This window comes from Felis catus, chromosome D4 (assembly GCF_018350175.1).
Source record: "Felis catus isolate Fca126 chromosome D4, F.catus_Fca126_mat1.0, whole genome shotgun sequence".
Lineage (NCBI taxonomy): Eukaryota > Metazoa > Chordata > Mammalia > Carnivora > Felidae > Felis > Felis catus.
In genome coordinates this window covers 49,635,102-49,658,424 of record NC_058380.1, presented here as the reverse complement: position 1 = coordinate 49,658,424, position 23,323 = coordinate 49,635,102, and positions in this window count along the sequence as shown.

Below are 23,323 nucleotides of genomic sequence, written 5' to 3'. Positions count from 1 at the left end.
ACTTTCACCTGTCTTGAATTGTGTGTCCAAAGCTCTCTGGTATCCCCAAAAACCTGTTTGTCTATAGCTCTTGCTATGTTCCAAGATTTCTCTCTCCAAAATCCCCAACCCACAGGCAAAATATATCCTATTCATAAGAACAAATGACCACTGAAAGATGAAAAGTTGTTCTTAGGGAACTTAGACAAGGTAGCTCTTGGATAAAATGATCTTGACTTCTAAAAAAAAAAAAAAAAAAAGGTAGTTCTATTAAAGATTCCTCTGAATTACTTGAGCCATTGAGCCAGTTTTGCAAAGGATGAATAAAAAGATTTATGATGGGAAGTTACTGCTGTGGCACCATTCTTAAGCTGGGTGGGCCTTCCTCCACTTTCTAAGATTTGGCCCCAGTGTCAAAACTGCTGACACTACACATATAACAAAGTATTAAAAGGACTATTACTTGGGGCACCTGGGTAACTCAGTCAGTTAAGTGTCCAACTCTTGATGTTGGCTCAGGTCATGATCTGATGGTCGGTTGTGAGATCAAGCCCTGTGTTGGATTAGTCTCTGTGCTGATAGTGTGGACCCTGCCTTAGATTCATATTCTCTCTCTCTCTCTCTCTCTCTCTCTCTCTCTCTCTCTCTCTCTCTCTCTGCCCCTCCCCCATATTCATTCATTCATTCACTCATTCATTTGTTCTGTCTCTCAAAAACAAAATAAAATTAGGATACTTGACATTTACCAAGTGTGCATGGTATGCTAGGCACTGTTTTGGGCACTTCACAAGTATTACCAAATTTAATCTTCCTAGCATCTATATGAAGTACATACTGTAATCACTCCCATTTTATAGATGAAGCAAGTGAGGTACTCAGGGATTATGTAGATCCTTTAAGGTTATCAGATACTAGTGGGATTTGAACACAGGCCATCTGACTTCAGAATCTGTACTCTTAACCAGTGGGGTAGATGGGGATGGAGGCTGTTCCTTTATATTTCACTGCAACATACTATTTGGACAAGCATTGTACATAGGCAGGAATCTCCAGTTTAGAGTTGGAGATTGTTTTTTCACTTACCATGTGATTGTGGGCACTTTGATCATTCCGAAGTTCAATGTCTTCACTTACTAACATGAACTCATAATGATTGCTTCTTAGCAATTTTGTCAGAATCATTGTTGTATTCTCTACTTAGCCTGCAGGAGCTAGGAACAGAGTTAAGTGCTCATTAATGGAATCCTGAATGAAGATGTACCTGGTGCCTGACTCTGCACATGGTAATTATTTCGTGTCTGCCCATTTTCAAATTTGTCCTTTAAAATTCAGGAATCTTTATATATCATCTGTTTCTCCTAAACTATTGCAAGAAACTCTTTTGGTTACTTTGGTAGCAGCATCCAGCAATCTTTCCTATAGAGAAAATAGTCTTGATTGCCCAGGGTCTGGTCCTTTGTTGACTTTAGTCAACGACTTCTTTTGATGATTTTTTCTCTGTAGTAGCTCAACAAACTCATTGGACTCCATCTGTTTCCTGCTTTAAAAGATTTGAAAAGGTCTATCATTGAACCAGTGTGATCTTGCTTAATCTTCTCATTTCTAAGATAGAAATGTTGAATCAAGACTAATCTTCTTCATAATTCATACTCTCAAAACTCTTAAAACTTGCAATCCCTGGGGGCATTTGTTCATCTTCTTCTGAAACTCTAGCAATATCCCTCCAGTTTGTATCCCCAGTCTTAGCATGAAGTGATTGGGTCTTAGGAGTATTAGGAAGAGGATGTTAGCTATAGGTGTGCTTTTTTAAACATTTATCTTGAGTGTGAAATAAAAAACAACAAGAATTTGAACAGTAAAGATTCACAGAGCTTTAAAAGAAAACACTTTTAGGCTTGATAAGAGCACATCAAGCAGACCAGAGAAAGATGAATTTGCTTTAACAGAAAAAGCTTTATTATTAAACAAGTTGTCAGTTTTCATGTGTCTTTCAATACCAGAAAATAATGACTATGAGATTTGATCTACCTAGTAACTTTGTGAAGTGAACTCTATTGAATTTTATGGACATTAAGGGATGTTGGACCCAGAAGAAGCCTAGGATTTGGATTGTATTAGGTACATTTTTGGTAAATCTATATATCTATATCTATTTCTATATATCTATATATCTATATCTATATCTATATACGTGTGTGTGTATGTGTATGTGTATGTATATATATATATATATGTATATATACACACACATATATATATATTTATAGAATGTAGTGATTCATCACTTGTGTATAACACCCAGTGATCATTGCAACAAGTATCTTCCTTAATGCCCATCATCTATCTAGCTCTTCCCCCCAACACAACACCTTGCCAGCAACTGTCAGTTTGTTACGTGTATTTAAGAGTCTCTTATGGTTTGTTCTTATATTCTTTTTGCTTCCCTTACCTTATATTCATCTATTTTGTAAAATAAATTCCACATATTAGTAAAATATATTTATCTTTCTCTGACTTATTTCACTTAGCATAATACGCTCTAGGTCCATCCATGTTGTTATACATGGCAAGATTTCATTCTTTTTGATGACCAAGTAATATTCCCTGGTGCGTATATATTATGTATAGGTGTATGTATATATTACATAATATATACATCTTAATCCTTAATCCACTCATCAGTTGGTGGACATTTGTGATTTTTCCGTAATTTGGTTATTTTTGATAATGCTGGTATAAACATTGGGGTGCATGTGTCCCTTCAAATCAGCATTTTTGTATCCTTTGGATAAATACCCAATAGTGCAATTGCTAGGCCATAGGTTAGTTTTATTTTTAATTTTTTGAGGAACCTTCATAGTGTTTACCAGAGTGGCTGTACCAGTTTGCACTCCCACCAACAGTGCCAAAGTGTTCCCCTTTCTCTACATCTCCATGGAATGTTTGTGATACTTTTACAGCTATCTTCTACTGTGATAACGTTATTCTAAAGTTCGTATCAAGTTACTCTAAATGTCATATAAGGCAAAATATCAAATCCAATCTTAATTCTTGGATACTTTGCAGTCCTTTAGAAGTAATGCTGATGCAGAAAGAGGAAAAGGCATACAAGTAGAGAGGAAAGAAGATGGCTGCTGGGTGGATTATAGAACTCCAAGAGGTGGGAAGTTCTGTGTATGAGTGTGTGTGTGTGTATAATGGAATTAACAATCAACACTTTAGGATGATCATTATGCTAAACATAATTCTTTCATTCTTCATAATCTAGGAAGTAGGTTCTATTATCTCCATTGAACATCTTGCCTAAATGCATGCACGTCATTTTTGCTACAGCATGGATTTAGATATATTTATCTAACCCCAGAATCTATGCCCTTTGCCACTCTTCTTTATTACTCTTTAAAGGAAAGTGTTTCTCAAGTAGGGTCCAGGGTTTTCTGGGGGCTGGGTGGGGGGACGGCATCCAGGATTCTCTAATAGTCTAGAATAGGATTCTACAAATCAAATCTTCCCTTTAATTTCGTAGAGCCTCAAAATCATGTATTTCATAGACATTATTTTTGTGTACTACTAAGGATAATAATCTATAAAGTTTTATAATTTGGGATTTAGAAAATGAGTATGTTTTTACAGATTTCTGGAGATTGTATTAAAAAGGCTGCTCAGATGTACACAGCTGGGGTGGGATTAAAATTTGAACCAAGGTGCTTGGCTTCTGAGAATCTCCTGTTAATCATCTTGCCACACATCCTGAGCGCACACTGCTGGTCCACCGGACCCTTTCAGTGTACCCTTACTTGACCTTATTTGGTAAGTCTTTGTTCCTTGGGACCAAGGCATTCTTGTTTAGAACTGACATGCTGCCCTCACTGCCTCAGGCAGACTTGGGTAAGATTGAGGCTTTCCTGAACTGGATTTCAGAAGGCAGAGAGGCAAAGAAAGGTTTTGAATAAATAACCTCATCTATTTGGACACTTGTTAGAAGTCTCAAATTTCTAAAAGCAAATTAAAAAATAATTTGCCACCTTGACAATTTTATCATTGAGGAAACAGGAGAATTAATTTTGGGAATGGAGAGTCTGGAATTAATTCTGCCCATAAAAGGCAAACAGCAATGCCAAAGTGAGGAGAGTCTTCGGACAAAGTGACCAAGTCATCTTAATTAGTGTCATGGTTGTAAAGGAAAAATAGGTACCAAGTATAGAATATAGTTACCGCATTTATCTTACCAGTACCAAATGAGACTACAAAATCATAATTAAAACAAATCAAAGCAAGAAAAAGTGTGTATGTATTCACAGTAGTTTCATAAATTGATTTTATTCAAGAGATAGGTATTTAAAAATACCATTTTTTATTTAAAAAATAATTTTGAGGCAGGTACTGTCTTGCCCACAGTACATTTTTAAAGCTATTTAAAAAATAATTTTGATCATACAAATAAGCCCACAGAGGAAGGAAAGAGTAAATAAATCATTGAAATAAATCAGTATTGGATATTTTCTTTATAAAACAATGCTGAGGTCAGAGGTATGTATGTTACAAGGTTCTTTTACAGTTCAGAAGCTGGTAAGCTAACTAGATTCTTACTGTCAGCCTGGAATCTAACTTCTCTTTCATAGAATTAAACTCAGAATGCATCTTCTTTTAACCAAAAAAGGCAAATTGAAAAAAAAAAAACTTCAGTAGTAAAATGTAGTCTTAAATTGGAGTTTGCATTTGGAGAAGTATAAACCTATAGCTTCTGAGAACATATGAGAGTAAGTGATTACATGTATTTCATATATTATAGGAGTTTCACAGATAGTGAGCATAACTTATGTGTCTGACATAGGCCAAACTGAATAGATTTAAAGACAATTAAACTATGATTCCTGTAGGTGTTATTTTGGACTTGACCTTAGAATATAAAAATAAAGATATTTCCAAGTAAACCTGAAAAAAAATACATACATTTTCAACTTTGTGTGTGTGAGTATGTATATGTACGTGTGTGTGTGTGTGTGTATAATTGGCTAGAATGTGCAGGTGAAGCCCAACTGAATTGATTTATTCATTCAGTAATCATGTATTGAGTGCCTACTATATGCCAGGCACTGTTTCAGGCACTAGGGGTTATCGTGGGAAATAATAATGTGAGGTCTCATGGGATTTGCACAGTTTTAGAAATCAGACAATAAAACCATAAACCCAAATATATCAGGTAATTGTAAGAGCTGTTAAGAATAAAAAATGCTAAGAGAGTGTCTTGGGCATCTACTCTGAATCACAGGCTAATAGGAGACATTCAGAGGAAGTATCGGTAGAGCGAAGCCTGCCAAATGAAGCTTTAGAAGCACAGAGTTACAGACTGAAAGGATGGTCAGTAAAGTGGCCTACTTAGAAAATTAGCTGCATGTTTGAGGACCGCAGAGGCTGAGGTATAGTGAACAAAAGGGAAGGAGGGAATCAGTGAGGTTGGAGACCTATACAGAATATTCTTCTTAATGGAAATTATATCTCCACGGCCAGGAAAGGGAGTCTGAATTTAATTCTAAGTGCTTGTGCAAAACCACTGGTGTGATTGAATCCATATTCTAGTTTATGCTCTGAGAAGATTGGTCTGGCTGTTATATGGAGAATGGATCAGAGAGGGTGGTGCGGAGTAGAAGCAATGATTATAGGCATTCAGTCAGGGAGCAGTAAAAAGAAATCTGTGTCTAAGCAGGATAGACACAGGTTTCATTTCTTTATTCCAAGTAATCAGAGAGAGTGCTGTATAAGAGATAAAATTCAGATCTCTATTTGTTAATAAAGTTTTACGTGCTATCCATATACTGACAGTACTGGGCAACACATTGTAGAAACATGGGGGTGGGGGGGAGTGACATATGTTTGCCCTCAAGGAATGTACAAGACAGCGGGAGACCAATATCATTTGACAAGTCATTCTATTATGGAGAAATGTGAAGTAAAGAATTTCCCTTCAGATGGACAACCCAGGGAGTGACTTGGCTGTTGCTTTAATGATGGAAGAAAGAGAGTTTGTGGGCAAGACCATACCTGCCTCAGACTGGAATATAGATCTTGATGACAAGATCTGGTGGCTGGAAGAAATGGGGGGAGGAGTCAAGAGGCACAGCCTCTTGATGTGGGAATTTCACACACGGGTGGGATCTGACATAGATTAGTACGTGAATAGCATCATTAGGCATTGACATTTTAAAAGTGAGTTCTGCCTCAAGGGCTGAATAGAGAAGGGATTATCTGTAGTGAGGGTCTGTCCAGGGGAAGTTTACCAAGTTTACCGAATCAGTTCACTCGGCTGCCAGTATCTGATTGTTGATTGGCTAATGTCATATGTTTTCTCAATTCTTGAAAATTTTATTAAAATTTATTTATGAAAATAAGTTCAGCAATTTAATCATCTGTAATCTGTACTTTTTAGAGGGGGAAAAAACATGAATGAACTGTTAAAAATGGTCACAATTTTTAGGTATTTGAAGGTGACTGTTGGAAATGGCACAGAAATGTATAATCCTTTTAGACATTTTCAGAGCACTCAGAGGTATTGTAATCTTCAAAATAACCCATGAGGAAGGTAAAAAATCACCCCTATTCTAGAGCTGAGAGAGAGCTCCAGAAAGTGTTTCTTCCAACAAATTGGCGGTTGACAGAATAGATTTTACACTCTTGCTCTATTTCCAAAATATGTTACAGTTGCTTATAAAAGTTATTATAAATTGTGGACAATATATCACCTGGTGCCCTGAAATGTGATAAATTACATTTGTGCTTTTAACTATTATGCCATTTGGGCAACCCACAAAGCTTTTAAGGGTATTTGAGAAATATTTCTGTCTCTGTCTTCTAGTGAACTATAATTTATGAATTTTTGCATTTGTCAGTAATTTTTACTCTGTAGTTGAAATCCGTGCTGTTTTTTTCCCCTTTTATCTCTTTTTATAAAAGACAGGATTGAATTAAGCCCTACAGAGAGGGCTCACACATGATTGTGTTTTAAGTGATAAAGCTTCTATGGTAGTATTAGCCTCTGCACTGGTTGCCCTAAGAAAATAGAAAGCATTCAGGATCTAAACCTTTACATGCCTTTTAAGGCAGAAACTCTTGTCTTATATTTTATACTTTGGAAATGATAAACTGCTTTCAGTTAAGCCTACTGAGTAAGAGAAATTTCTAACCATTTCAACCCCAAATGTCCTCTAATTTCTAAGCCTAGTAATCTAAATTTCATTTTGTCTGATCTCTTCAAGACTTCCTGTGTTTGTGTTTGTATCAGAACTTCAAAGACCTGCTCTTTCAGAAAAGTTTAATTGTCTGTATTTTCAGTCTGTTTTTTCTTGACTATAGTAGACAATGTTTCTAGATGACAGTGGTAAAAAGTTTTGCTGTTTCCTCTGGGTGTATATTTGAAATGTAGCACATATCATCACCAATTCAGTATGTTTTGGAGAATGAGGAAGATACTTCAAGCTAATAAAGCTATGATGGCATTCCAGAAAAATAGAATTAGCAGTACAGTGGCACAGAGGAATAAAAGAGCCAGGAGTGTTCCATGAAATTCTATGTGACAACAAGAATGTTCATTACTGTGGGTTCTTCTAGATAAGGGTCTGTGACCTATTTATCTTTGGTGCTCCAAAATCTTAAACAACAATTGGTAAATTACAGGTATTTTAAAATTAGTTTGATTTACAAGAGAAGGAATTAATGTGTCTTACCTACTAAAAATAAAATAAAATAAAATATAATAAAAAGGCAAGTTTTACCTGATACTGTTTGTTGAAGCTCAAAGTTACTATCACCAGAAATTTGACCCATGTAGATGAGATACCTAATACGTTTTGTTATCTAAAATGATTTATTCATTCAACAAATATTTATGGCATACTGTCTATGTAGTAGGGTTTATGACAAACAGGATTCTTATTCTCAGTGAGGTTCTGTTTAAATGGGGCAGCTGATAGACACCTACTACACATATTTATGAAGAAAATAAAGGGGTTTTAGAGGTTGTAGCCCAAGCCAGATGCTCTAAATTGGTGGCCTTAACATTTGAGTCCTAAAGGATGATAAGGAGCTAATTAAATGAAGACACAGAAGGAGAGCATTCCAGTCTGGGAATGTGTTGTTTTGGTTAGATTTTGTAGTTAATAAGAAATAGGAAAGAGCTTATTGATATTTTGCCTTCTCCTTCCTTATTTGATTTGCAACTTCTAATATTTTAAAATTCAAAGGCAGGACTAAATCCACTAAATCCACTTGAAAATGTTCTTTAAGAACAAATAAACAATGCACAGATGCTCTTTGGGATTAGTGAGAACAGCGGACAAAGATAATACTTCAAAGTCCAAGTCACCTACCTACCTGGGGAACAGGTAGGCTTTGGACTAAGCTGGATTTGGTCTAACTTGGGAGATTGCATTTGCTTCTGGGTTCTTTATGATACAGAGCAGAAACCTGTGTTTATTTGATTGTATAATAGATTGCCAATGAGGCACAGTTCTGCTTCCTAAGCAGCAGAGTGTGAAAGGCTTGCCCCAAACTGATTTCCCGTATGATCCAGTTCAGTTTACATTTCCCAATATGCTCCTTATTGAAGTTTTGCTCCTCTCTTCCCCTGCCTCGCTCACTTGGTTTTCAGTCCTTGTACCTCCAGAGAGCAGTTCTCCTGTGGGCTTTAACAGTGCGAGATGCTGTTATGAAAGCAATAGGCTTCGCCATCCCACAGAAGCCCGGGGGAACATGTGCTCACCCCAGGCATCTATGTGGGAGGACAGAGCCATGCTGCTGCTCTGTTTTGCTTTCATAATAAAGTGGCTTCAAACAATCACAACCATATAGAACACGAATCTCAAGAGGCTCGACTCGACTTTATAAATGGGAAATGCGGAAGTGAAAAGAGAAAGTGCTAGTGGGGTCTGTTTAACATCGTGCTGTCTCTGCGCTGAAATATACAGCAGGAGTCATGGGAACATATTAAAATCACTGAAATTTTGTCCCTTTATTTAGTGCTGTTTTCTTCTTTAACTGTTTTCTTGCTTACTTAATTGTGCAGTTTTGAGAAGAAACTATATGGGGCAGTAATTTTTTCCATTATCAATCATAGGGGAAAGGCAATTTAGGCACCAGGACCAGACCAGGAGGAATCTCCTAGACCCACTGCAGTGTGGACTTCTTGAGGTAACAAGATATTGTCCGTCCTGCCCAGATGCGCTCTGTGCCTTTCTTCCTATTCATTTATGGTCTTAAGCATTGGGAAAGGCCAAGCTCTGGTGGCAGTTTATAAGGGCATGCCTCTGTACGCAGTTTTCACGCCCACCCTCTGGAGAGGATCCAGCAGGAGTTGCAAGTAGTACACACAGCTGTTGCGACTGGGTGATTGAAATAATAGCCAGTGGGTTCCCTACAGAAGAATGGGTGTTTCTAATATTTAAAGTACTACGGATCAGTGCCCAAATGCTAGGATTTGATTACTTGAAGGTGTAGGGCGCCCGAGTCACTCTCTGAGACTCTGACATTTTCTTTGTTACGGGAACAGCTGAGACTCTTGGGGCAGGTTCATTCCTGGATAACTCAAAACATGCTTTTGCAAGACTGCCATTTCTTCACAATGAGTTTCCATAGACTGCTTTATTTCTTACGTATAGAGGACACTTGCTTATTTTTTGTTTTTTGGGTATTTTTTTGCATGTGTTATAGTTTTTGTTTGAAAAGTGGATAGTTTAGATGATCTATTAGCAATTATGGATTTTGATCTCTTACCAGGGTGGTAGTTGTTGCTGCTGTATTCTGTTGGCTTATTTGTTTAATGCATTGATCCGACAAATTCTATAGAGGAGGTCTCCTGTGAAGTGTACAGCCACTGATGTTTCTGTTCATTCTTTTTATTCTGGCCTGGCTTCTTAGGTGTTGCTTCCTTTCTGTGTTATACGTGAAAGGTCAGCCAACGATTGATTAGAGGTTGTGCTTAGGTATTTTCAGCCAATGGACTTCTAACTGTTGCTCAGGGACATACATTTGCTTTGGGACATAGATTCCAAGTTCAGGCAGCTTACGGGTCTTCCCCAGCTTTTACCTTCTGCTTGTGTGGGGCCCCAGATTAAGCTAGGGATGAATATGTAACAGGGGCTCTTTCCAATCTCTCCTGAACCTACATGCAACTTTTACAACCCACTTCTCCCACAGTCTCTGAGAGCCTATCAAAGCCCATTATGGCTGTCTCATTCCCTAGTTCTTCCTATTAATTTTTTGGCTGGTCATTGTCAGGCAGTGGTAATATCGGTCTTTCTTGATTATTTGCCTCTGAGACTGAGATTGCTATTATTTTCAACAAAGCTCCTAGGCATGAGGCTTTTATGTAGGGCTCCAAATCAGATCATCCCAATAAGTAGCTGGGGAAGAACTTCTGACATAGTAGAGTAAGGATCACTAAAAAGTCTTCTGATCTGTAAAGTAAGAATATTACAAAAATTTATCAAAGTCAACTGTTTAAGAACTCTGAAAGTTAACATAAGGCTTAAACCAGTCTGAGGGATATTTATTCAAGAGAAAGGTTTGGGATGCCAGTTTCAGATTATATTTTGAAAATAGAGGAGATACTTAGAAAAAAGTAGTTAAATTTGCCACTATATTGTCCATTTAAGTATAAGCCAAGAATCAAAGAAGTTATAGGACAGTCGTCGATTCATATTAGAAGTCAGTATAGGGTGCCTGGCTGGCTCAGTTGGTAGAGCACGTGACTTTTGATCATGGGTTTGTGAGTTTGAGCCTTATGTTGGATATGGAGTGTACTTTAAAAAAAAAATAGAAGTCAGTAGAAGTTACATTATTGTATATTATAATCAGATTGATAGCTGTAAGTCTGTGGTTCTTAAAATTATTTTGGTCATAGGCAACTTTGAAATTGATAAGAACTATTGAACTATTCCTTGGGAAAATATAAAATGTACCACACTTTGTATATAATTTCCTGTAAAGTCTGCCAGTGGCCCCCAAGGGCTTAAGAAACTGTTGTAGATGATAAAGTTCATAATGTGTAATGCTTTCCAAAGTCCTGGCATTAAACAGAATAGATGCTTAATAATTACTTAAAGTATTTAAGTATTTTCTTTAATTATCTTCAATGTAGGCATCTGAATGTTTGCAGTTGAATATTTACTCAACTAGATGGGATAAAATGATCTTAATTCCAGTTAATTTTCTAATACTTATTTGCTGTGTGACTGTGAGAAAATCTCTTAACCCTGTTTCTTTAGTTGTTCCCCATTTTTGTCTACCTCCCATAGTCATTGTCAGGATCAGATGAAATGATTATCTGAAGGAATTTTGAAAACTATACATTTATATACACTGTAATAATAATTTCTTAATTAGATTTCCTATAAATTGTGAAAGATGTATTGAAGACTTTGTTGGCTGTAAACCTGAAACAATCATATCAATCCTGGCTACACCAGTTAAGAAAATCATGGGAGTTTTGAGCATCTATTTGCCTCTGAATTCTTCCATCCAAGTCCTCAATTTTAAGTAGTAAGATAAGGTGGAAAAGAGTTGATACAACTAATTTGCATGGCTTGGAAAGCTTTCTGCAACTAGCTGGACAGCAAGTATTTGAGTGCCTGTGATCATTTCAAGTAAATGTTAGAGAAGAGGAACGTGTAATGGAACAAACTGGACATAAAAGACCAAGAGGAGGAGAAGAAACAGGATGTGGAGGAGGTGAGGGATGGATACACGTATTCAGAAAGCCTGAGGACAGTGACCGCTCATCGAGACCAGGACTAAATTCCTTTTGGAGATCTACATTATGCTTTATCTTTATGGAAGGACAAATTGAACTAAGAGCAAGTGTGCTGAGCAAAATGAATACAAGTTTTTGAAGCAGACAGATACCAGTTTGAATACAGGTTCAGCAACTTGCAACTGCACGAATTTGGGTAGGTTATTTGACCCTCTGAACTGGAGTTTCCTCATATATAAACTTCCAATCATGCTAGATTTCTGTGGGAAAGAATAATGCACTGGAATGGTTCTGGACCCAGGGTTAGTATTCCATAAATATAAATGATTTTGTACCAAAGTTTGGTTAAGGATGCAATTAGTAGATAAAGAGATGTTTACTTATGGGATAGGAACAAGCAAGGTCTTTGGTGGATGTGTGTTGTATATGTAATTGAGAATGCACTTATCAGTCAAGAATACGATAATTTCTGGTAAGAGTTGGATATATCAGAAGTTGATATGATGAACAACGGTGATCAATCTTTTTCCATCCACTTTGAAAGTATGCTTTCTTGGCATCACTGTAATTACTTTGAAGCTTGAGAGAGATTTGTGGATCACTCAGTTCTTGGGACTCATTTAGCCATAGTCAGTTGCCCAAGAATAAATTGGAGCAAAGTCCTACTACCATATATTTGATATCTCAAAGAATCTTAGTATGGTCTTCAAACAACAGGTGGCACTGGGCTAAAACTGGTGTCTTGGTGAAAATTTTCAAAGAGGGAGTAAGGCCTATATTACAGATGAATCAGGTAGTTGAACTCAGGGAATCACATGGCTGCCCTTTAAATACTGCAGAACAGCATTTATTTGGATCACCAAGACTTCAAGAATAGGGTGAATGTTCAGAAAAATGACTATTGGTGAAGTTAGGGCCATATATTACAGGGATTGTAAGCTGATTTTTAATTAGATGTTAGAAAAGACACACACACATGCACACACATACTTCTCTCCCAGGCTTTGCTAACTTGATGTATGCTCAGGAAAGCAACTTCGAGTCTGGCTTGCTCAGGGATATTCCTGCAGCTTTGTTTCCCTGCTGGATGCAGACTAGCCTGGATCTCTGTCAAATCCCTTCTCCTTCTCCTGTTCGTTTCCAACATTGATGCTCTTGTCCACATTTTGGTTTGATGTTCCTCAAACAATCTTATCCTTTCCCCACTTGTACCCTTTTTGCTACAGAGACCACAAAGCAGTGCTTTTTTAGACTTGTAGTGACTTAAGATCCAGCTCTTTATTTTTCCTATTTTCTTTCTCTGGCTTTTGGCACAAGTTTCAAGCAAAAATGTTGAGACTAGAGAACATGTGTAGCACAATGTTATCACCCAAAACAACCCTACCCTGGGAATGGACTTATTCTCAGGCCAGGCTTGGACTTCTTCCTCCCACTGCTGTTTGGTTCTCTCTTGAAAAAATGAAACAAAAAAAATTCTTGTTGAAGATTCTCCTCCAGAAAACCTGGTAGACATTTAAATTCTAAGATGATCAAATATTGGGCAATCTCTGTTATGTGGTATTTCACAGTTTTGTGTTAAAATAGGTCCTTGCCTAATGACATGTTCCAACAGTAATTTTATATCAAATAAAGGTTTGATAAAGCCCTTTGCCAAAAATAAATTATTCTTTGTTTTAACAAATATTTTCAACATGGAGAAAGATATCCCAAATAATATTTAATGGAAACTGGGGATAAGGGAGAGAGGAGGATGTTTCTGAAGGTGCAGAAAGTAAACTAAATCTGCAGATTACAAGCACAGTGGAAGAATGGCATGTTTGTAAAAGTTCTACATGTAATAAACCAAATGTTTAGCTGTGAGATGAAGTTTGAATTTCAAATTGCTTACCTTCGAACAGCAATTTCTGTGTTGTTTTGGAAAGCTCTGGTTTGCTGTTAGCCACTTCATTAATAAATGCAATTCAATTTTCCTTTCAATGAGAAAGCAAGGCATTAGACGTCTGTGGCATGCAGAGCAATGAACAACATGTCTCCAGATTTTAATGGGAACAATGCCATTTTTACTAGAATCATTAATTCCTTATCTTGCGGATGCATGCCTGCTAAGTAGCCCTTTGTATTTACTTCAAATTCATCAGTTTGAGATGCTGCTGTATTCCATCCTTAGAGATGAAAAAAGGCTCTTGACTGCAAGAAAAACACACCTTTTTAGTTTCAGACCATGCCACATCATTCCTGAGATTTTACATTTGGTGCTTCAACTTTTGTAAGATGGATGACTGATAGGAAGCTTACTCAGAAATTATTGAGATGATTATGAGCCCATAACCAGCAGTGGGCTTGTTTGTTTTTTAAGCACTGACCTTTCACATTAAAGCTGGGCTATTGTGGGTGGCATATTTTTCACAGCATCCCCAGTTTGTCTCCCTGATGGATTGGGCCAGAGGACTCTCCTGTACCAAACTGCCTCACCTCTTTAGAGATATGCTAGCTTGTAAAAATTAATGAGATGAGCATTTGGTTTTGTTTGCCTTTCCTTGAGATAATGGTCTAAGAGTCAGTGGTGATTTCTTATGCTGATTTCTTATGTACATTTAGAGCAAAAAAAAAAAAACCATGTATTTTTCCTCTTCGCTCTTTACTTGTCACCCACCCCTAACATCTTATTTACAAAGCAAGGAACAGAGGCTCAGAGACTTGCCCAGGATCACGCGACTACACCATGTAAGAGCAAGACCTAGGACCAGATTTTTTGGCTCCCAGTCAAGAGCAGTTTTATCAAGAATTCTGAAGGAACTGATTGAATATGGCCCCGTGGTAGATTACATAATAGTTAAAACACTTGATGTAAAATTACACAAGAATACATACCAGTAATGTGAACTAAGATAAATAATACAGTGGTGATGAGGAGCCTAACCTCTAGATGGATAAGGTTGTGGAATAAATTAACCAGTATTTCCAATTACAAATATTTAGACTAATGCCATATATTTACAAAAGCAGCAGTTTCTGAAAATATCCATGGATACAAAATAATACCTCTAGACAGCTGAAGTAATTGAGTTTGATTAATCCAAGTGTAGATTTACATATCAAAGTTGTAATATCTAGTCTTTATTTGGCATGGCTTTTCACTAATGATGCCAGGTAAGAGCCGAAGACTTCAAGTAATACATCATAGTTCATTTTCCTCCCTCCCTCCCTTTCCTCCCTCCCTCCCTCTCCCCTCCCTCCCTCCCTCTCCCCTCCCTCCTTTTCCTTTTCTGTTTCATTTCTTATAATCCTGAAGTCCACCCCTCACTCAAAGCTCCTTCTTAGGTAGATATTTTGCTTATTTGGGGAGGTAACCTGATCTCCTTCCATCTCTGATCCTGCCAGCCCCATGTGTCTTTGGGAGAGTCAACACAAAAGAAAATCTTTTTAAATGAAGCATACTTCAGAGTCCTTGGTCCGTCACCTATTTTACAGACCAAGTATGTCATATGAGCAGCATCTCAAGTGATGCTTTCTTACTTCTTCATGGCCTGGCATACCTGTAAGGTTTCTCCCCCTACTCAGCTACCTGTGATCTCCTCCTTCAGCTCTTGGCAGGAAACAACGAAACCACCTGAAGAATGGCCACACTTGGGTTCTCTTGCTTCCTAGCCAGGGACAACGTGTCCTTTGAAAAAGGGTGGGTCGACGAGTTAGCTGAAATAGTCAAAAACAAACTATTTCTCTAGTAATTTATTTTATGTTTAGGTCAAATTTTCATTTTCTTTCATTATATTTTCTATGTATAGATTTTTACATTCAATATTTGTGCTTATGTCCATTTGTATACATTTTTATTGACATATAATTGACATACAACATATTAGTTTCAGATGATCAATGTAGTGATTTGAAAATTACATACATTATGAAATGCTCATCATAAGTATAAATATTGTTTATATTTTAATTGAGATGGGAGGGGTCAAGTCTGCCTAAGGCAGTAGCAGTTACTCTTTTAAGGATATGCAATTCTTACTATCCATGAGGCTGAGGCTAACATGGTTAACCTTTTCTAGTTTTCTGACTTGCTAAATATGCAACTAATACTATGTTGGTAAAATAAGGTAAAAATATTACCTACTTATATGAATGCATATAAAATGTTTATTACAGTGCCTGGCACACAGAAAAGCCTTCAATGCATATCAATTATAATATTATAATATACTGGCATATATTATATAATTAAAATATATATCATATATAATCCATAAAATATATAAAAATAATATATATTATATAGTATATATAGTATATATAATATATATTGTATATATATTATAGTATATATAATATATATATTATAGTGTATATATATTATAGTATATATAATATATACTATATTGTATGTATTTTATACATACACTATATAAATATATAGTGTATACTATATTACATTATATATTATACAATTAAATGTAATACATATGTTATATATAATATATAGTGGTATAGTAATGTGTTTTGCATTTTGAAGAGAATTGAAGTAATTAAGTGTGCCACTAAGCAAATCTATGGGTGATTAGGAAGTAAGAATCAATTTCTAGAGAATATCTTTAGTACTGCTCTTTTTTCTTTATCATTTTAAATGTTTTTTCTGATGCGTATGTGCTAAAACCATGCCTGTGTTGATAAAGGTTTTAAGGAGGATTGGAAAAAAACGCAAAATATTTTCTATACAATAGGAAATCAAGACCAAGAAATGGAAAAGGACAGTGTACCCAGCATGGAGTACTTTGTTTCTCTGTTGAAATTCAGATTGGTTCAGAACTTGATGTAGCTAAGAGAAAAGGGCCATTTAGTTCATGGCCCACATCCATGAGAGGCCTTGAGCTTAGGCTTTTAACGTTATCTACTACATAGGGTAATTCTGGGGTTTTATATGTACCTTACTAGGTTTACATCTCCATTCCAGAACTTTAGTTCTGTGTCTTTTTGATGAACCCCACTTTGTTTCATGTTCTAATTTATTGCAGGATTTATAGAAATTAACTCTGTTGGAAAAGCGTAATTAGATTTTATTGTTTTGGGGCATGTGTGCCAAAGACAAATCACTAATTTAAAATATAAAAGCATTTAGATAGAACAGCATTCTTGTAACTCTGTTTTATTATTTCTTAAAAAAAAATGCATGGGACCTTCAAAAATAGAAATGGACCAGGCTTCGCTTGACCTTTGTGATTGCCTAGCAAGGGATCCAAATGCTATTGTGCTCAAGAAGAGGGGAGAGAGGGAGAGAAACTGGGGAAGTTTGGAGGCAACTATGAAGGCTGAGTAACCATTGATGCAGAAATTATGGTGGTTAATTTTACTCTGGATGAAGATGGAGTTAGAAAGCTTGCTATAGAATGTAGCAGTAAATACTGAATCCTTCACCTAAAATTACTGAAGTCCCCTTCCCTGGAGTTTAGACATTAAACAGACATTTAACCTTCTCTCTCATTGTGCCTAGTTGAGATATATGGCTAAGGCACAAATACATAGGAAAAACATATAAAAATATCAGAGTGATAGATTTGCAGTTGTATGCATAACTTGAGTTATTTCTATTTGCAACATAGACAAACAGCCCATTACCTGCCTTGAATAGGAAAAGATAGGATGCATAAATAGCAGCAAAATTTATGTTAATTTTAGAATATGTAAATTCTCTTTATGAATACATTGCACTGAATGTGAAATGTGTGCTCAGCCACTACAGACCTTTAATAAAATAAGAGCAACAGAAAACCCATCTTTTATTTGATGTACATAAAAATACAAATTAAAAATCAAACAGTAGGGGAAACAGAAAATTGTTAGATGTTGAAAATGAATATATTCAAATATAGTTGTCCTTTAGCACTGGCGAATTTTGTATATGCATCAAAGAACAGAAAATATTTTTATTATTTTGCTTTGGGTTAATACAGTCACATGCAGGGCTTGCACAAATAAATTTATTTCTAGAAATTACATTCAAATTTGAATCCAGTATATGGATATAAAGTTACAAAACATATTACTTAAAACTTGGATTCATTGTTAAGACTGCATGTGATGCAGTCCTAATGTCATGTGAGTTCAATGTGGTAATCTAAAAGGAAAAAGTCTAATTTATAAAGACTTAAGTTTAATAAAGCCTCATCATAAGCACTTTTCTAGTTTAAAATGGAAGACCATTAACTATGGATCAGTTGGTATATTTTTACTTAAATGGAGGTGATATATCCAACCAGATGTCTTACACAATGTGGAGGCAGAAACCTATTTTCTTATGAAAATGCTCAATACTCCTTGAATGCATGCACAAAGGGAAAGGTTAGAAAAACAAAGAGGGAGAGCAGTAGTGAACATACGTATTGATAAAGTACTATATGTGAAAGGACTATTTGAGTAAGGAAAGAAAAAGTGGTTATCCGGGTTATAAGGAACCTGTGGATTGTGCTTCACGACTACTATAAAAATAGCATAAAGGCAAAAGACTGTAATAATGCTTGATTTCAACACTCTAAATGATGGCTAGAATTTTATTCTTTCTACAATCCATACACTGGATAAAGTTTTGATTTGTTTTTAGAATAGTGTCATTGCTGAACAAGTAAAGAAGTCAGTAAAATCTTACAAGGCACGCAGACTGGATTTAAATCCCAACTCCATTATTTAGAATCGTGTGACTTCTAATTTCAGATCCCTCATCTTTAAAAGGAAAAAAAAAAAGTACCAATTCTGGATGGATTTTGTGTCAATGAAACAAAACAGTGCTCTCAACCCCACCCCCCCACCCAGCACATAGTTTGACCTGTAATACTGAAATAAATCCATTATTCCTCCTAAATCGGAACAAGAAAGGCAGTGATTAGGAATAATGGAAACCTCGGGAGAAATAAAGTTGGGACAAAATATCATTTGAGGTTCTGTTATGGATATGCTTACATATGTACCATAGATTTTAGGAGAGTCAATAACAATATGCAAAAGTCAGTATAGTTTCATGGCAAGTGTCACTAAAATAATTGTTTCCTTTGTTTGACATCTTTGCTCTCTTTTACCTTGACAGATGGGCCCACACATAGCACACCTGTTTGCTTAGCTTAGATCCAGTTCTGTCTCTGTGTATCTGAATCATTGGATTCCTTGGTGGCACTGCATTTTTCGGCTTCATTCTCTAAGCGACTATCCTTTGACTTTTAGGAATCCTAATGACTGAGTTTTCCAAAATCTCTTTTCAGACTTCAGGTTACTGAACATCAGTTCCCCTGGTCTCTACCAATTTTCACATGTAGAGATGGTCTTTCTCTCACCCCTGATAAGGATTTCTGGTGCTTGATCAGCTGACTTGATTCTCTCACTTCAGATCAACTTTCTTTAATTTTGTCCCCAGAATAAAGGAGCCTTGAGCCCTTTGCCAATTCTTCTTGTCATGACTTGGGTTTGCCTGGACTTAATGGCCCAGGCTTTATAATCTGGTGTTATCATTGTTGCCTGAATCCACTTATTTCAGAAAGCTGAGACGTATAAATCATCAGACTTAAAACCAACAGCCTGAGTGGAATAGAACCAGTATATCAGATTTTTAGAAAGAAATCAATAGTCAATTTTAGATTGGGTACACCTTTACTTTCTTCAGCTGCTTTGCCAGGGATAGGACCTTTGCTTTGGTGACTTTACAGTATTATCATTAAGAATTTCCTTCCTATTACTTTCAGTATTGTGTTTGCTATCAAGAAAGATCTGGGGCGCATGGGTGGCTCAGTCAGTTAAGCATCAAACTTGGACTCAGGTCATGATCTCACGGTTCATGAGTTCGAGCCCCACATGGGGCTCTCTGCTGTCAGTTCAGAGCCTGCATCAGATCCTCTGCCCCTCCCCCTCTCTCATCCCCTCCCATGCTCGTGTTCTCTCTCTCTCAAAAACATGAAAAAAAATTGCTTCCTTCACACTTGTCCTTCATCTTAGAATTTGAAAATAAAAAAAAAAACAATTTTCTTTAAAATTAAAATGCTCCTATGTCATGGATTACAGAAGAAATACATAATATTACCTTGTAACACTTAGGACTCTATCTTATAATGACAGAAAATGTAAGCCCCAATTCAAAGTAATAAAACCATAAAGAGGAATTATTGATTCTTCAGACACATCAGAGGCTGGATTGCCTTTTCTTTTCTAGTGTTGTTTAACAAATTATTCCAAAACTTAGCAGATTGAGACAATAAACATTTATTCATTTTCTGTGGGCCAGTGATTAAAAAATGATTTTGCTGGGTGGTTCCAGTTCAAACTTTCTCATGAGGATGCAGGCAAGATACTAGCTAGTGCTGCAGTTAACTTGAGCCTGGAGTTGGAGAATCTGTTTCCAGGATTGCTCACTCATATTATGGTTGCTAGCAGACCTCCATTCCTTCTCCTTGATTTTAGCAAGTGGCCCCGGTTCCATGCTATGTGAACCTTTCTACAGACCAGCTTGATGGATGCGGTCTTCTCCAAGACTATGGGGTTAGAAGAATCTCTCCCTCATTAGAGAGAAAGCTAAGACATCATGTTCGGTCTTAGTGAACCTAAGGGGAGAACCTAAGGAGAATTAAGCTCTGTTAAAGACGAATCAAAAATTTAGTGGACGTATTTTAAATCCTCTACATTTTGTCTTCAGGATTGCTTTTGATGAAGCATATTGATGATTCTACTCTAGACCAATTTCTACCTTTGGGTTCTGCCTTTTGCAGCCTGAGCATTATCCTAGGCTGGTTCCTTGCGTAGTATTAAAATTAGTATTACACTAATAGCCTTAATATCCACACATTACACTTTGTAGAAAGAGACAACGTGCTGGTACTTTTTTCTAGTAGAGCAAGACACCATCTTTTGCAAAGGCTGGTAGCATGCCACACTTCATTTCTCATTAGCTTCAACTTGGGTACATATTCTGTGATTTATCAGCTCTGTAAGAATGAGGCATCTTGGTGGTTGTCTTTGGCCTAGGTTATTTTCAATTAATATGGCAAGGAGATGGGATTGTCCTGATTGTATTAGAGATTCTAAGGTTTGGGGTACTATAACTGGTGTGGGAAGGTGAAGTATAGTAATCCTTGTCTCCCCTTTCAATATTCCCAGCCAAACGGCATGTTTCTGTGGGGGAAAGAACTAAATCGATACTGGCTGGACAGAAAATGAGAAATCTGTCCTATGTCATAAAAAGATCAGATTCTGGGCTGGTAAGAATAAACAATCCTTATAAAATATATTAATGTAACTAAAAAATAGAAAACACATAGAATAAAATAGGCAATTTACCAAGGTAAGCATAAGCATATAATAGAGATCCAGTCAATGGCAATTAGACTGTTAACAAGGTCACATTAGCAAGACCATCCCCTGTGGAGAGATGGACATAGGAAGCCCTATCCAAAAAAATTTAATATTCCAATGGGAGAAACTTCTTCTATGAGGAATTAGCCTGAGGTCAATAAAACTCAATTCACATAACTCCTGTTCTGAGGTCATACTTACCAAGCACATACCAGATTATTATTTGGCTTAAAGAATGGAGACTAAGGTTTACTAGTCTGTAATGCATTTATATTTTTCATCATGTGTTAACAAATTGGAATTCTGGTTTGCATGTCAGGTTTATGAGCTGAATCAGTTAACATGAATCTGTAGGATTTTACATTCTCTCTGTGTACTGTCAAAATCTGAGTCTAAAAGGCAAACTCTAGCTTGAGATAAATTTGGCTGTAGAATATCATGTCTACTGATAATATTTCTGTGATGGTTTAACATTAACCTTTTAAAGAAATCTTAATATTTGCATCTACTATACAACCTTAATTATACTAATAAGGATCTGGCCCTCTAGCTAATATGTATTCCCCCAACACTACATCTAGTTCATAATAAAGAAAAAATAAATGAAAGCATTTCCTATGGTTTCAATTTTTAACTATTTAGTATTTGTTGAAGCTAATTATCTTTGTTCTATGTCAAGAAATCTGTTAACTTATTTTTTCTCCTTTCAAACTAACTTTATCCATGACTTCTCATGACTTGTGGGGATTAGATTTTTATTTTCCATTGGTTCCTTGACATTCAATCATGGCAATACTCAGTTTGACACAGTGGAAAAAATTAAAATGTTTCCATCATATCATATCATAAGTGAAATATTAAATGGTTTTTACTTTCTAATGAAGAATGAAAAATCTATCACACTAAATAGTGTTAGATGTAGAATTCTGGCCTTTTTGGATTAGGAATTAATGCAAGAGAATAAGTAAGTTACTGTCATGATGAAATAAATAAAATTCTCTTTTGGCTGTAATGACATACACCATATTGACTTTAAGAAGAAGATTTGGATTATGAATTTTGTTACATGAATGACTAACTTGTTCCTAATGTGAACTAATTCACATGTTCAGATTTTAAATCTAACAAAATGCTGTTTATGTTACTAAGGAAATAACATTAAATACTATTATTGCTACGTTACTCTTATAAAACTATAGTGTCCAAAGTTCTGCCCAAATGAAGTCCAAATATATTTTAAAAGACTTCTCATAACTCTGCATAGTACCAGATACAGCAGATACCACAGATGAGCACATGTGTGTATGTGTGGCTGTATATTTTTATTTTACCTATTTAATGTTGGCTTTCTTAAGCTGAATACCATTAAATCCTGGATCTTTACAACCATCAAATATACATTTCAAGATTTCTGGCTTAATATAAGTGCCTTAATTTGAATCTTTTGATCACCCCATGCCTATGGAGACAACATAAAGAGTTGCAGATGGTATTTATTGAATGAAGTAAAAATCATTTAAGTGTGAAATTATTCTTAGCTAAATACAATGTCTAAATTCATCTTTTACCTACTTCACCTTTGGTCTATAGAGAAAATAAAGACAATAAAGTCAATGTAAATATTATGTGTACAAAAGAATGAATTTTCTCACTCCCTCACAGTATTGATAAGTGGATTAGATGAAATACTAAACTCCTTCTCAACAACAGGAGGGGACTAACTGGAAAGAATTTGAAAAAGATAAAAATTAATCAAAACATATAAAATATTTTCTTAAAAAAGAAAGCATAAAATAATTAAATACAGCCCTACAAATGAATTGGAAATACTTAGAGGAAGAATCAAGATTGAAAAACTGTTGGTCTCATGTTGAACATACGTATCAGAATTTTCTTTTGTGCCCTGCCCCCCACTACCATACATATAAATTATATTGGAAAGAAAGAACCAAACTTAAATTGAACCTACTATTATTTATTGCAGACCTACTGTGTGCCAGACACAGGACTAAGTGTTCTATATGCCTTACAGTATTAAATTTTTATGACTGCTCATTTCATCTCCACTTTCCTAAATAGCGAACTCAGGTATAGAGAGGGTAGTGAGTTTGTGTAAGATTACAAAGCTAGTAATTGTTGGATTTGAGGCTTGGACTCAGGATGATGATGTTTCAGTGCCGGAGCTCTTAACTCTGACTCTATATGCATTACATTTGGGTTGAAATTTTTTTTATTTAACTTTTTTAAGACAATTTTTTTGCAGCAGTTTTAGAT